Source organism: Hibiscus syriacus, unplaced genomic scaffold (genome assembly GCF_006381635.1).
Source record: "Hibiscus syriacus cultivar Baekdansim isolate YM2019G1 unplaced genomic scaffold, ASM638163v2 tig00110257_pilon, whole genome shotgun sequence".
NCBI classification, from domain to species: domain Eukaryota; kingdom Viridiplantae; phylum Streptophyta; class Magnoliopsida; order Malvales; family Malvaceae; genus Hibiscus; species Hibiscus syriacus.
In genome coordinates this window covers 33,023-46,201 of record NW_024062648.1, presented here as the reverse complement: position 1 = coordinate 46,201, position 13,179 = coordinate 33,023, and the positions used below count along the sequence as shown (strand labels likewise).

The window sequence follows — 13,179 nt, the reverse complement described above, 5'->3', positions numbered from 1 at the left end:
AGATTGTTTGTCAAGAGGTCGGCTAAAATTATACGCCATTATGCAAATGTCAGGACTACCACCAGGCCTTTTCTGATGCTTTGAGCTGAGCTTTGGACTTCCTGCTTTTAGCCTCACCACCAAACTGTTGCTTCTGTAGAACATTACCTGCTTTTTGGTCTTACTTTTCACCTTTTTCCTTTTTTAAAAATCAATTATTCTACTCTTTTTTCCAGCTTTGTGAACCGAGAGAATGGGCAGTAAAATTTGGCATGCACAAGTGCTAGTGTTCCCGTTGTTGAGCTTTTGTGGCTGCTGATATTAGAGGGATGATACATAAGATTAGTATTGGCCAAATTTTATTTATTTTTGGGCTGAAAACCTCATTTATAGACCCAATTGTATACTAGAATTTGGTATTGCCCTAATTTTTGAACTTTGGAGGGGTTGGGGGTGGAATAAAGTGCTAAAAAAACAATGCAAGTCAAAATAATTATTCAATTAAACGTTGATAATAATTTTTTATCATTATGCCCTAAAAAAATCTCTAAAAAGTGACTTCAATGGAAGTTACAGCTTATAATTTTAATTTAAATATAAGGAAATTAAACATTTTAATTCTTTAAAATTGTTTCTATTTCTGTTTCGGTATGCACTCAAGTTTATTAATGACTTTGTGTTCGTATTTTATCAGCTAAACTAGAGTACATATGTAGTTTTTTTTTATTAAAAGTAGTACATGTAAATAAATTTGCTTTAATTGATAAAGTACATCTATAACTTAAAACATTAGCTTAAAATCCATCCCATAAGGTTTACCTAAGGTGATACAGAAGCAACACACATATGTATGTTTTCTGTTTCATTATATTCATTTACATACTTGGCATGGTTATTGCTATAAGACCATAATAGTTGTTCTCATGAACTAGTAGGGCAAGGAACCAGAAACGCCACGTGGTAGTGATACTGAAACTGTGAAGGCGGCGCCGCCAGTGCTGTCGGAGCAGCAGCGGGAGCAACACTGTAAAACTCATAGGGTGAAGGTATAACATGCTGTGATCCACCTGCAGAGCCATGTGGTTTGCCGCTCTTTCATTTATTACACTTGCTGTTGTGGCCAGCACCCATGACTCGATCCGAATGGTGTTTATGAGCGGCGATGTTGTGAGCCCCTCGAGCAACGCCTTGGATCACGCCTTGAATCTTAATAGTTGCTTGTCATTTACATATGAATTCATACGTTAGTGCTCAAATCAAGCCCCAGGTTTGGAATATACATACAATAATGGGTATATTAAGATCGAAACTAGTCGATTTAGTTCGATTGATATTATTGTTGTGTAACATACAAGAAGGCGTAGGAAAAATCAAAGATTAAGAGACATTATCTGGGTTTATAGACATTTCCAAACCGAAATCGAATGCATAGAAGTTCCCTTCCAACCGATGAGTACTGTTTGGGCGTTCATATCAAGTGTACAACTAGTCTCGTCGGCGAAAGTTTCGAGAATAAGTTCTACCTGGTACATGGATGACATGCTTAGTTCGGCTTCCTCCATCCCGTACTGAACGAAAAACGCCCTCCAAACATCGAACTTCACGTGCCGGACCTTCCTCTCGTCGCTTTCAGTCGCTATCATGTTCCGAATTCCCTCACCAAAGAACACTGATTCAATGATCTCTCTGTTTTTACTATCCTGCTTCATACAAGTCGCGCTGCAATCAAAGTATGCGCTGAAGCAAAACAGTACTTTGATGGGCGAGTTATGGTTGGCTTCGATTTCGGTTACCACCATCAAACAAGGATTCATGACTCTGAGTACCGTCATTGTATTTTCAATCCGGTTCGGCATCACGAGCAGTCTCCAGAAAGCAAAGGCTGAATACGCGACAATGGATTCTTCAGCATCGATTTCGAAGTGACATTCTCTAAGATCCAACATGTCTTGAGACCATAACAGCCTTAAAAGCAAAGGGTACTCCCAAACTCTGAGCAAAACTCGAGAGCCTCTCGCCGGTGCCCTCGACTAAAGCCTTTGCTTCGGTTGAAACAGTGGTTATTTTCAGGAGCTCCAGTCGGCATTCGTGTTGTCGAGATGCAAGAGCTTGCATTAAGATAGTCCAATGAACACCGTGTCTTACTGCAAAATCAATTATGTGAACCTTTTTCACCTCGGCAACATTTTCGACAATGGCCTGGATCCCTGCAAATTGTGTAACCTTAGCAAAAGGAAACTCTTGATGGCATGCCAATACAATGGGTTTCATGGTCATCATCGCCTCATCGATATTGAACCATGGTTGTTGGATATATGAACTGCAAAACTACACCGTTAGCATTGACTGGAAATATAAACAGTAATTAAAAGGAACAAATTCATAAACCGTGTCGTGGTAAAAACCACTGCCTTAGAAACGAATTCGCCCCGATGTGTGTAATCGCTGCAGTAGGTGGATCGTCCCCCGAGGTTAACACGGTCGCTCCAAATTCCGTACACCCAAAATCGGAGTGGACTGCCGGTGGTATTGTTCTTCTTATCGGAAAGCACATAAAGAATAATTGCAGAAAATACTTTGAAAGTGAATTGTAAATGTTGAGAGTGAGTTGAGAAGCTGAATATAGCCCTCTATTTATAGGCTTGAAATAGAGTTAAAATCGTCCATAAAATTTCAGGATTAAATCTCTTCTTTTGTAACAGCTGAAACGTCTAGATGAACCTGACTCAAAAATAGTCCAGGTTCATTGCATCATTATTCAGCTGTTATAACTCCTGAAATTATATCATGTAACCCCTGGAATTAAATCAAATAACTCCTGTAACTCCTGATATTAACAGCTTGTCTCCTCTGTACAAAGCTGGAAATCAGTTCAGATACATCTTAACGTTTTTTGATTTAATTTAGGAAAAAGCTGTTTAATTTCTGATAACTCTCATAAACCAGCTGTTATCATTTGAAATTAAACAGTCCTCAGCAGCCTATAAATATCATTTGAAATCTTTCACATTTTTCCATTTCAAGAATTTTCTCTAAAAAGATAGTATCCGCGCGGACGTGTCGAAGACACGTATTACCATGACCACGACCACAACCACGACCATGAGCCGAGCCGTGCCGAGACGAGACGAGACATACGAACGGCGGCGGCGGCTGCGGGCGAGAGTCCCTCTTGTTCTCTATCACTCAACAAGGAAGTGAGAAAGCCAAGCCTTAAATATCATTCCCAATAGTATTTCCAATACTATGTGGGATTGAGCATTACCAACATTACCCCACTAATGCGAAAGAAATCTTCTGAAACTCGAAAACAAACTTTCCAGAAGAGCAATAACGAGATTAGTTTCTTAAGCACTAGTGAACGTATCTGGAACTAGTACATAGTGATGATGAGCAATCATTCTCTTAGATAAGTGAAAATAGTCTGGAACTTTCAAAGATCAGGGTAAACTCATAACACACAACTAATCCCTTCATCCACCTGAGTCCTCGATGTGTAAGATATATATATACAAAGTATATATTTGGCCATCTTACCTTAGGATTCTAGTAAGTATGCTAGAAAAATGGCCCAACATTTTTCATAGAAGGCGGCTAACCCTTCTCACTTACATAGGTTATTTTCATCAAGTTTATCTCAACATAAACCACTCTTTAAAAAGGGATATGAAATAATTAAGAGCTTTTATAATAGCTCAACCTCACAAAGGGTATGGTGACTTTCTTCAAGTTCATTATAAATGAACCACCCAAACTCTGGGCTAAGAAGTCATTAAGAATAAATATTCAACCTCATTTATCGGTAAATTCAATAAGTCCTTCTCACTAGGACCATCCAAATACTTGGATTTGAATTTATTAAGAGTTTAACAAACTCAACCTTTCTGTCAGTAAGTTCATCATTTCCTACCCACTCACTCTGGGTTATGAACTTATTAAGAATAGATATTCAGCCAAAATCGGTAAATTCATCAAGTCTTTCTCACTAAGACCACCCAAAGCCTGGGCTATGAATTTATTAAGAACAATTAAGCTCATCCTAGGCATGCACATTATTCATCATAGGGATAGGCAGTAGGAATGTGCACTATGAGTCTTTCCATGGTTTCGTTTGACCACATGGAACTTAGATAACTAAGTTGGGTATCCACCATGAATTCCTCAACCAATGAGCTTTAGACCCATCCCCCTCGACGAATCTAGGACCAGCTTCCGACTTAACCCTTTGGTAAGTGGATCTACTAGGTTCCTTTCCGACTTCACATACTATAAAGAGAGCACTTCATTCTTTATTAAGTGTCTCACTGACTCATGTCTTATACGAATGTTTCTTTTCTTACCATTGTAAGCTTGGTTCTTAGCCACACATATCGCAGCTTGTGAATCACACAATAATGAAACTAGAGGAGTCGATCTTCCCCACAACGGAATATCTGCTAACAAACTTCTGAGCCACTTGGCTTCTTGCCCAGCTAGGTCAAGAGCTATAAACTCTGACTCCATAGTAGAACGAGCAATACAAGTCTGCTTTGATGATTTCCACGAGATTGTTGCTCCACCCAAAGTAAAAACATACCCGCTCGTAGAGCTTACCTCATTATTATCAGAAACTCAGTTGGCATCACAATATCCTTCCAGTATCGCATGAAAGCCAACAAACTCAAGTTTCCAATCCAAAGTACCCTTAAGATACTTCAGTAAGCGTTTAAGAGCAATCCAATGCTCACCACTCGGATTATGAGTATATCTACTCAGTCTACTCACATCATAAGCCATATCAGGCCGAGTATAGTTCATTAAGAACATTAAGCTTCCGATTAACTTAGCATATTCAGTTTGGGAAACACTACTTCCTTTATTCTTAACTAGATGTATGCTAGGGTCATAAGCAGTTCGAACAGGGACGACATCAAAACTGTCAAATTTCTTTAGCACTTTCTCTATATAATGTGCTTGACATAAAGAAAATCCCTTATAAGTTTTGGTAACTTTGACTCCTAAGATTACATCTACTTCTCCCAAATCTGCCATCTCAAACTTAGTAGACAAGAAATTTTTAACTTTGTTAATGGACTCAATGTTAGAACTGAAAATCAACATGTCATCAACATAAAGACTTATGATAACACATTCAGTGTCAAACATCTTCGAATACACACAAGCATCCGAACCATTCACAACAAAACCAAAACTAAGAATAGTTTTATGAAATTTCTCATACCATTGTTTAGGAGCCTGCTTAAGTCCATAGAGTGACTTTTTGAGTCTACAGACTTTGCCTTCCATACCAGGTGCTTCAAAACCTAGTGGTTGCTCCATGTAAATCTCGCCATCTAGATCTCCATTCAAGAAAGCAGTCTTAACATCCATTTGATGTACCTGCAACTTATGAATAGAGACTAGTCAAATAATGCACGAATTATTGAGTTTTTTGTAACGGGAGAATATGTATCAAAGTACTCTAAACCAAACCTTTGAGTGAACCCTTTGACGACTAACCTTGCCTTGTACCGCTGAATCGAACCATATGGCCTTAGTTTCTTTCGGAAGACCCATTTGTTGGAGATTGGTTTGAATCTGTTAGGCAAGTCAACTAATTCCCAAGTATGATTAGACATTATCGATTCTAGTTCATTATTAACAGCTCTTTTCCAAAAACTAGCATCGATAGATCTTATAACTTCTTCAAAAGTTTTAGGATCCTCATCTAACAGAAAAATTTGAGCTATAGGATCTGAAATGGAGTCTAAATCATTTATCTCAGAAATAAAGGAAGTAATAAAGTCCGGTCCAAAAGAGGTTTCAACTCTTTGCCTTTTACTTCTTCTAGGCTCGAAATCAATTTGTTCAGAAGACCTAGCAGGATTACTAGAAGAAGTGGATGAAATATATTCTATTTGTGTTTCAATATTCATTCTCGGTTCCTTTAAAGGAAAAGTATTTTCAAAGAAAACATCATCCCTTGACTCACAAATAGAATAATCTTTTAAAAGCATGAATCTGTATGCAGCACTATTCGTAGCATACCCTATAAACACCGCATCAACAGTTTTAGGTCAGATGGTGGACTTCTTAAAGTCTGGCAAACCCACTTTGGCCAGACACCCCCACACTTTCAGGTATTGTAAATTAGGAGCGTATCCTTTCCACAATTCATATGGGGTAGAATCTAATTTCTTATGAGGAACTCGGTTCAAGATATGAGTTGCCGATAAAATGGCTTCCCCCACATGTTATTAGATAACCCTGAACTTATTAGTAAAGAATTCATCATCTGTTTTAAAGTTATATTTTTCCTTTTGGCTATATCATTATGTTCAGGAAAATAGGGGGCTGAAGTTTCATGAATTATGCCATTCTTTTCACAAATATCTTTTAAGAAATTAGATCCATATTCACCACCTCTATCAGATCTAACTTGTTTGATTCTCCTATCTAATTGATTTTCTACTTCTGCCTTATAAATAAGAAAGAAGTTTTCAGCTTCATCTTTAGTTCTTATGAGATAAACTTTTGTATATCTTGAATAATCATCTACAAAAATTATGTAGTAGTGTTTTCCTCCTTTACTTTCAGTGTTTCTAAAATCTGCTAGATCAGTATGAATGAGTTCTAATAGTTCAATATTTCTATTAGAAACAGTCTTAAAGTGAGGTCTAGTATGCTTAGCTTCTACACAAATCTCACATTTGTTAAAGGTAGTTGTGTCTAGTTTAGGCAGAACATTCATATTCATTAATTTCTTTAAAGCATGAATATTCACATGTCCTAATCTAGCATGCCACATATCAATGGATTCAACAATATAAACAGAAGTGGTAACTTTATTTTCATTAAATTGAGTTTCTATGACAAATAAACCATTGCTTAAAAACCATTTCCCCACATAATCACCATTTCGAGAAAGTACAAGTTTATCTGCCTCAAAAACTAACTTAATGTCTGCCTTATTCAGAAGCCCACCACTTATCAAATTTCTACGCAAGGCAGGTACATACAGAACATTATTTAAAGCCAGAGTTTTACCAGAAGTCAGCTTGAGTAAAACCTTGCCTTTGCCTAGCACTTCAGAACTGCTAGAGTTCCCCATGTACATACATTCACCAGTGTTCCCATCCTCGAACTCAGTGAAAAACTCCTTTCTTGCGCAGAAATGCTTCGAAGCGCCAGTGTCAACTACCCATTCTGAACTGTTCTCCACCAGATTAACTTCTGAGACCACCGCAACAATGATTTCATCATCTTCTTCTACAACGTGCATTTGTGGCTTGTTTTCATTCTGGCGGTCTGAGCGGTGTTGGCATTGGTAAGCTTTGTGGCCGGGTAAACCGCAAACATAACACTTGAACGTCTTTCCTTCAGGTTTGGCCTTTCCTGACTTTTTGAAGTTGGTAGCCTTCTGAGGTTTCGTCTTCTTATCTTGATTCCCACGTTTCATGATCTTCTTAAATTTAGACTCAACCAGATTAGCTCTAAAAAATAAATTACTCATAGAATTAGTAAGCTTATCTTTTAAACGGTTGGCTTCTTCAATCTTCATATGGCCCACGAGCTCTTCAAGCGAAATTTCTCTCTTCTTATGCTTAAGAGAGTTGCGGTAGTCAGACCAGGACTTGGGCAGCTTCTCAATGAGAACATTGGCTTGCAGCACCTCGCACATTTGCATCCCTTCGGCGATGATGTCAGCGACTAGGTTCTCATAGTCATGGACTTGATCCATTATCGGCTTGTCATCAGTCATCTAGAATTTGAGCCATTCGCCGACAACGTACTTCTTGATTCCAGCATCGTCCGCACCATACTTTTTATCGAGAGTATCCCATATTGTCTTGGCACTCATTTCTCTAAGGAACATATCAAATAGTTTATTTGATATGTGGCTGAGCAGATGTCATCGCACAGTCTTGTTGTCTTTCTCGTATTTCTCGTAGGTAGCGAGAGCGGCGGCGGCGGTTGCTAAGGCATCATCATTGAGGACCACATCCGCATCATTATCGACAGCTGGGGTTGGTGGCATGGTAGGTGGTGGCTTGAGCAGCACGTAGTCAAGATCAAGCTGCTCGAAGAATATCAGGATTCTTTGGGACCACCTTCTATAATTCTTTCCATCAAGTGCATCGAGCTTGGAAAGATCGGGGATTAGTTTGCTCAAAGGTGTTGTCATGATTGCAGTATATGGAATTCGTTTCTAAATTGTTGGACATATGAACTGCAAAACTACACCGTTAGCATTGACTGGAAATATAAACAGTAATTAAAAGGAACAAATTCGTAAACTATGTCGTGGTAAAAATCACTGCCTTAGAAACGAATTCGCCCCGATGTGTGTAATCGCTGCAGTAGGTGGATCGTCCCCCGAGGTTAACACGGTCGCTCCAAATTCCGTACACCCGAAATCGGAGTGGACTGCCGGTGGTATTGTTCTTCTTATCGGAAAGCACAGAAAGAATAATTACAGAAAATACTTTGAAAGTGAATTGTGAATGTTGAGAGTGTTGAGAAGCTGAATATAGCCCTCTATTTATAGGCTAGAAATAGGGTTAAAATCGTCCATAAAATTTCAGGATTAAATCTCTTCTTTTTAACAGCTGAAACGTCTAGATGAACCTGACTACAAAATAGTCCAGGTTCATTACATCATTATTCAGCTGTTATAACTCCTGAAATTATATCATGTAACCCCTGGAATTAAATCAAATAACTCCTGTACAAAGCTGTAAATCAGTCCAGATACATCTTAACGTTTTTTAATTTAATTTAGAAAAAAGCTGTTTAATTTCTGATAACTCTCATAAACTAGCTGTTATCATTTGAAATTAAACAGTCCTCAGCAGCCTATAAATATCAGTTGAAATCTTTCACATTTTTCCATTTGTTTCTTTCAAAGAGAAATTCCTCAAGAATTTTCTCTAAAAAGATAGTATCCGTCGTATTACCATGACCATGACTACGACCACGAGCCGTGTCGTGCCGAGCCGAGCCGAGATGAGACGGACGGCGGTAGCAGTGGCAGCGGCGGCGGACGAGAGTCCCCCTTGTTCTCTATCACTCAACAAAGAAGTGGGAAAGCCATGCCTTAAATACCATTCCCAATAGTATTTCCAATACTATGTGGGATTGAGCATTACCAACAATGGTTTCCACTTTAAACCCTTGGACGAACTTCTTTCGATCTTCTCTCGAAGCGCTTCAGAGAAATAATAGACCACTCGCTGAATCTGATACCCGGTTTTCAACGACATGTAATCACATTGTTTCAGCAATCTGCTTGCACTTTCATATTGTTAGTATCCTATTTTCTCTGCAGCAGCTAGAAGAAGCACGGCAAGCTCGACATCCCTCGTCTCCTGGTCCGACAATCCTGAAAAAGAAGCATTAAAAGGATGATCAATCATGAAGATTCCGTCAACAGTTTGGCCACATGACTTTACAAACATCTCTCCAGAAATCCTCATGATTTCTTCTGTTGAAAATTTTTGATCTCCGAGCGTATACGGTTATATCATCGTCGGTTATTCTTTCCCCGTTAAAACGTTTGAATCCGTTGCCGTAGTTGTTCAGCAGTCCAAGCAAAGACAAACACAGAGGCTGCTGGTTCCCCTTCTTTGCCCCATCAATATCCTCACAGACTCCATAGTTGATCTGACCAAGCTCCGCCATTTCATCGAAACACGTCGGAATCAATAGAGATTGAGCATTGAAACTCACTCCATCAGGAAAACCATAATCCTTAAAATTCTGTTGCTGCTGCTGCGGATCTTGTTTCGATAAACCGAAACCTGTGGCAACCATTGATTCGTCTCCATAGATTCCATAACAAGGAAAGGAATCAACTGCTCCCATTTCACCCGACTCTTCAGCTCTATAAAATCCATTTTGTTTCCCATTATTACCGACGTTAAAACTCTAGAATTCTTTGCCCGAAGAACTCAACTTATCTGGAGCTGCATAAATATTAAAGTCATCCCAAAAACACACATCATTCCCCATGGTATGCAGCAATGGAAACTAATACGACGAATGAAACTCAATAGAAAGCAGTCAACAATTTCAAGTAATTCTATGCTGTAAACAAGAAGATTTTGATGCTTCCAAGGTTGCCTGCATCATTTACGGTAACCAAACCATGTTACTCGAAATCGAATATGAACAAATTTCTTTTTCAAATATATGACCGATTCGGATATTTTAGACATCAAAAAAATGAAGTGTCGGAGTAATATTTACATGTCACGACCTACCTGATATCACATTGTCGGGGATGTAATGAATCAGACAAATGCATGGTTACAATCACTAAGAAGAACATAGAATGGTAAGCAAAACAAGACACAAGAGATCAAATAGCTTTGAATAATCATAAAGTAAAACTTCGAATAGGGCATGAAATGAGATCGTATAATGCAGCCTGCAGCAGAGGCTGGAGCTTTGAGATTGACAACCAAGCAATTGACTTGCATTTTCTATTTCATATTCTAGATTTATAACAAGCGGCACGTCTATATAAATGACCCGTCGTCGTTTAAAATAAAACAAATCAGTAAAATAGAAAAAGAATTGAATACATTGTTACCGTGGTTAGGTCCATGAATACATGGTTCGCAAACAAACAAGACTTCAAAAGGGAGTCCGGTCACTTCGTCGTAGCTCGAACTCGAACATTAGAAGAGAAAAACGGCACACATCAATGGTCACCTTCAATTGTCATCTCGCAAATGATATAACGGAACCATTTCTGGCTTCCGCATCGGTCGGGGCGACAAATCTCAACCTGCAATCAAAGGTTGAGCCTGTTCATGTATTGCTTTGTAGCAACCAAGACTGCATAATGGAAGCTTCGACTTGGAATCTCGATACTTGTATGTATTTGTACAATTCGGATCGGGGATAACTAGAGGGTAAAGAAATGCATAAATTACACAGCGAAATTACCAGTAAAAGCATATATAAGTCGTCAAAAGCATGAGACAGGCAGATTTGTAAGAGTACCTTGACGGCATGGCACCGAATTGAATAGCTGCGGTAGACCGATGTCTTCAGAAAATATAGCTGCGGTAGACAGATTACAACATCGAAATGAATGAGAATTCGACAAACCAGACGGCAAGCTGCATGATACCTCGAAAAGGCCACGGATATGTGCCAATTCGTCCCGCTGCTTTTTCATCTCATCCTCCTTTTTCTTTCCCTCAGAATCTTGACTCAGTATTTTTTCTGATTGCCTCAGCCTAAAGACAATTCAAAGACCCTACTAAACACAATTTCTAGAATGATAGTGAAGCAGTAGTAAAATTAATCAAAGGAGCAAGAGAAGCAACAGGTACAACCTCAGCATCCCTGGCCGCTTTCTCGGACTGCATTCTTCGTCTCTGTGCAGCCTCGGCCTTCTTCGACTGTAGCTCCACCTCAGAAAGTTCCTCTTTTTGTTCTATAATCAATGATCATTTATAAAACAAACAATTTTACGACTTTTACCATTTAAAGCTCAAACACATGCGTATATGGCCAAAAGTAAAAGTGATAAATGGAATACAGAAGGATCATTTCAACAATAGATTGAAGATCATGATGAGCAAATTCTATACAAACGATATAAGCAGGCTTAAGTTTCAGCTTATTCTCACATGAATCCAAATCCATTAGAACCATTCTTAAAATGTTGCTCTTCACTGCCACTACAACTTATGGTTGGTGTTGGTGATGACATTAAAATGTAACTATGAGTAAACAGCTGCGGAGTCACGCGCCGCCGGCTTGAAACGCCACGCCTCTTCTTCTTAACGAAACAACCGGCGACGGCTAACTCCGACCCACCAATGCTTTCCATAATGGCCACGGAATCCAACTCTTTGAACGGCAAATGACAAAAGAAAGCTCAAAATAGACAAAGCAATGGAAACCACAAAAGAAATTCAATAATCATGTTTGCAATAAATGAAAAGGGAATGTAGAAATTTCAGCAGATTTTTAAATCTCACACTTATTTACTCGTATTTGGTCCTATATAAGTCTCGTCTTATTATGGTAGAAATTTCTCAAAGACTGCATTTTTTACCCTAAAACTACAACTTGGAGCTTAAGAAAAAGATTATATTTCCCAAGAAACTAGCTTCAGAGTTTACAAATTTGAAAATCAAAGCTTAGTAGCTTACTACAAGATTTTCCTACTAAACAAACAAAGGATAAGAAAAAGGTAACAAAAAATGAAGAAAATAATAAAGAATAAATGCAAACACTTATCTAATTACAAGGACTGAAAAGACCCGGAAGTTATACAGTTCAGCAATTTAGTATAAGGTTAAAATAAAATGTTATCGATTTTATTATTTTTTAAATAATAAAATTGATAAAAAATTATTTAAAATATTATTATTTTATTTAAAATATTATTTTTTAATATTTTTAGTAAAAATACTTAATAATAATAAAATCGATAGCGTTTAATAATATTTTATGTCATTTTTATCAAATCCGATAAAACGTCTAATAATAATAAAATTAATAGCGTTTAATAATATTTTTGATCATTTTTTTATTAGTTTTTTTATTTAAATAATAATAGAACCTGTAACACTATTTTTAAACCGTATATTAAGGCCGACGAATGTCAGCAGAGGGTTTTGCTCTTCCAGAAATGGCTTTGGTAAAATATACTGCAAGTTTGCAACTATGAATTTCCTTCTTATATTTTCCGCTCCATTTTTATTTTCAATTTCTTTCTTTCATTTTTTTTAGCTTATATAACTTCCTTTTTTTTCTTATATCACAAATAAGTCCTTTTGTATACCAAATTTTTTTACATGTAAGTATATAAAGTTTTTTTTTGTCAAAATAGATACTAAAAGTATTTTATGTTAAAATAAGTACTTAAATTATTCAAAAATTTTCATCTAAGTTATAAAAATGTTGACATGTTATTTTAGATACTTATATAAAAAATGAATACTTTAAGTATTTATTTTAAAAAAAAAATAATTTAAGTACTTATTTTGATTAAAACAATAATCATAAATACTTATTTTGATAAAAAAAAATAATTTATGTACTTAAATTAAATAAAAAAGAGGGCATACTTTAGTTATTTTTTTTCTCTCCTAAAGTAACTAAGCCGTAAGATTTCTTTGGTAAAGGATTAACTTTAGTAATGGTCACTAAAAGTTTAATACATTTCACTTTGGCTATTATAATTGAAAAAATTAT

At 37.2% G+C, this 13,179-nt stretch overlaps 1 pseudogene; it reads right to left on the bottom strand.

Moving 5' to 3' along the window:
- Positions 1-1,376: 1,376 nt before the first annotated feature.
- Positions 1,377-9,981, bottom strand: LOC120115028 (annotated as a pseudogene).
- Positions 9,982-13,179: the final 3,198 nt, after the last annotated feature.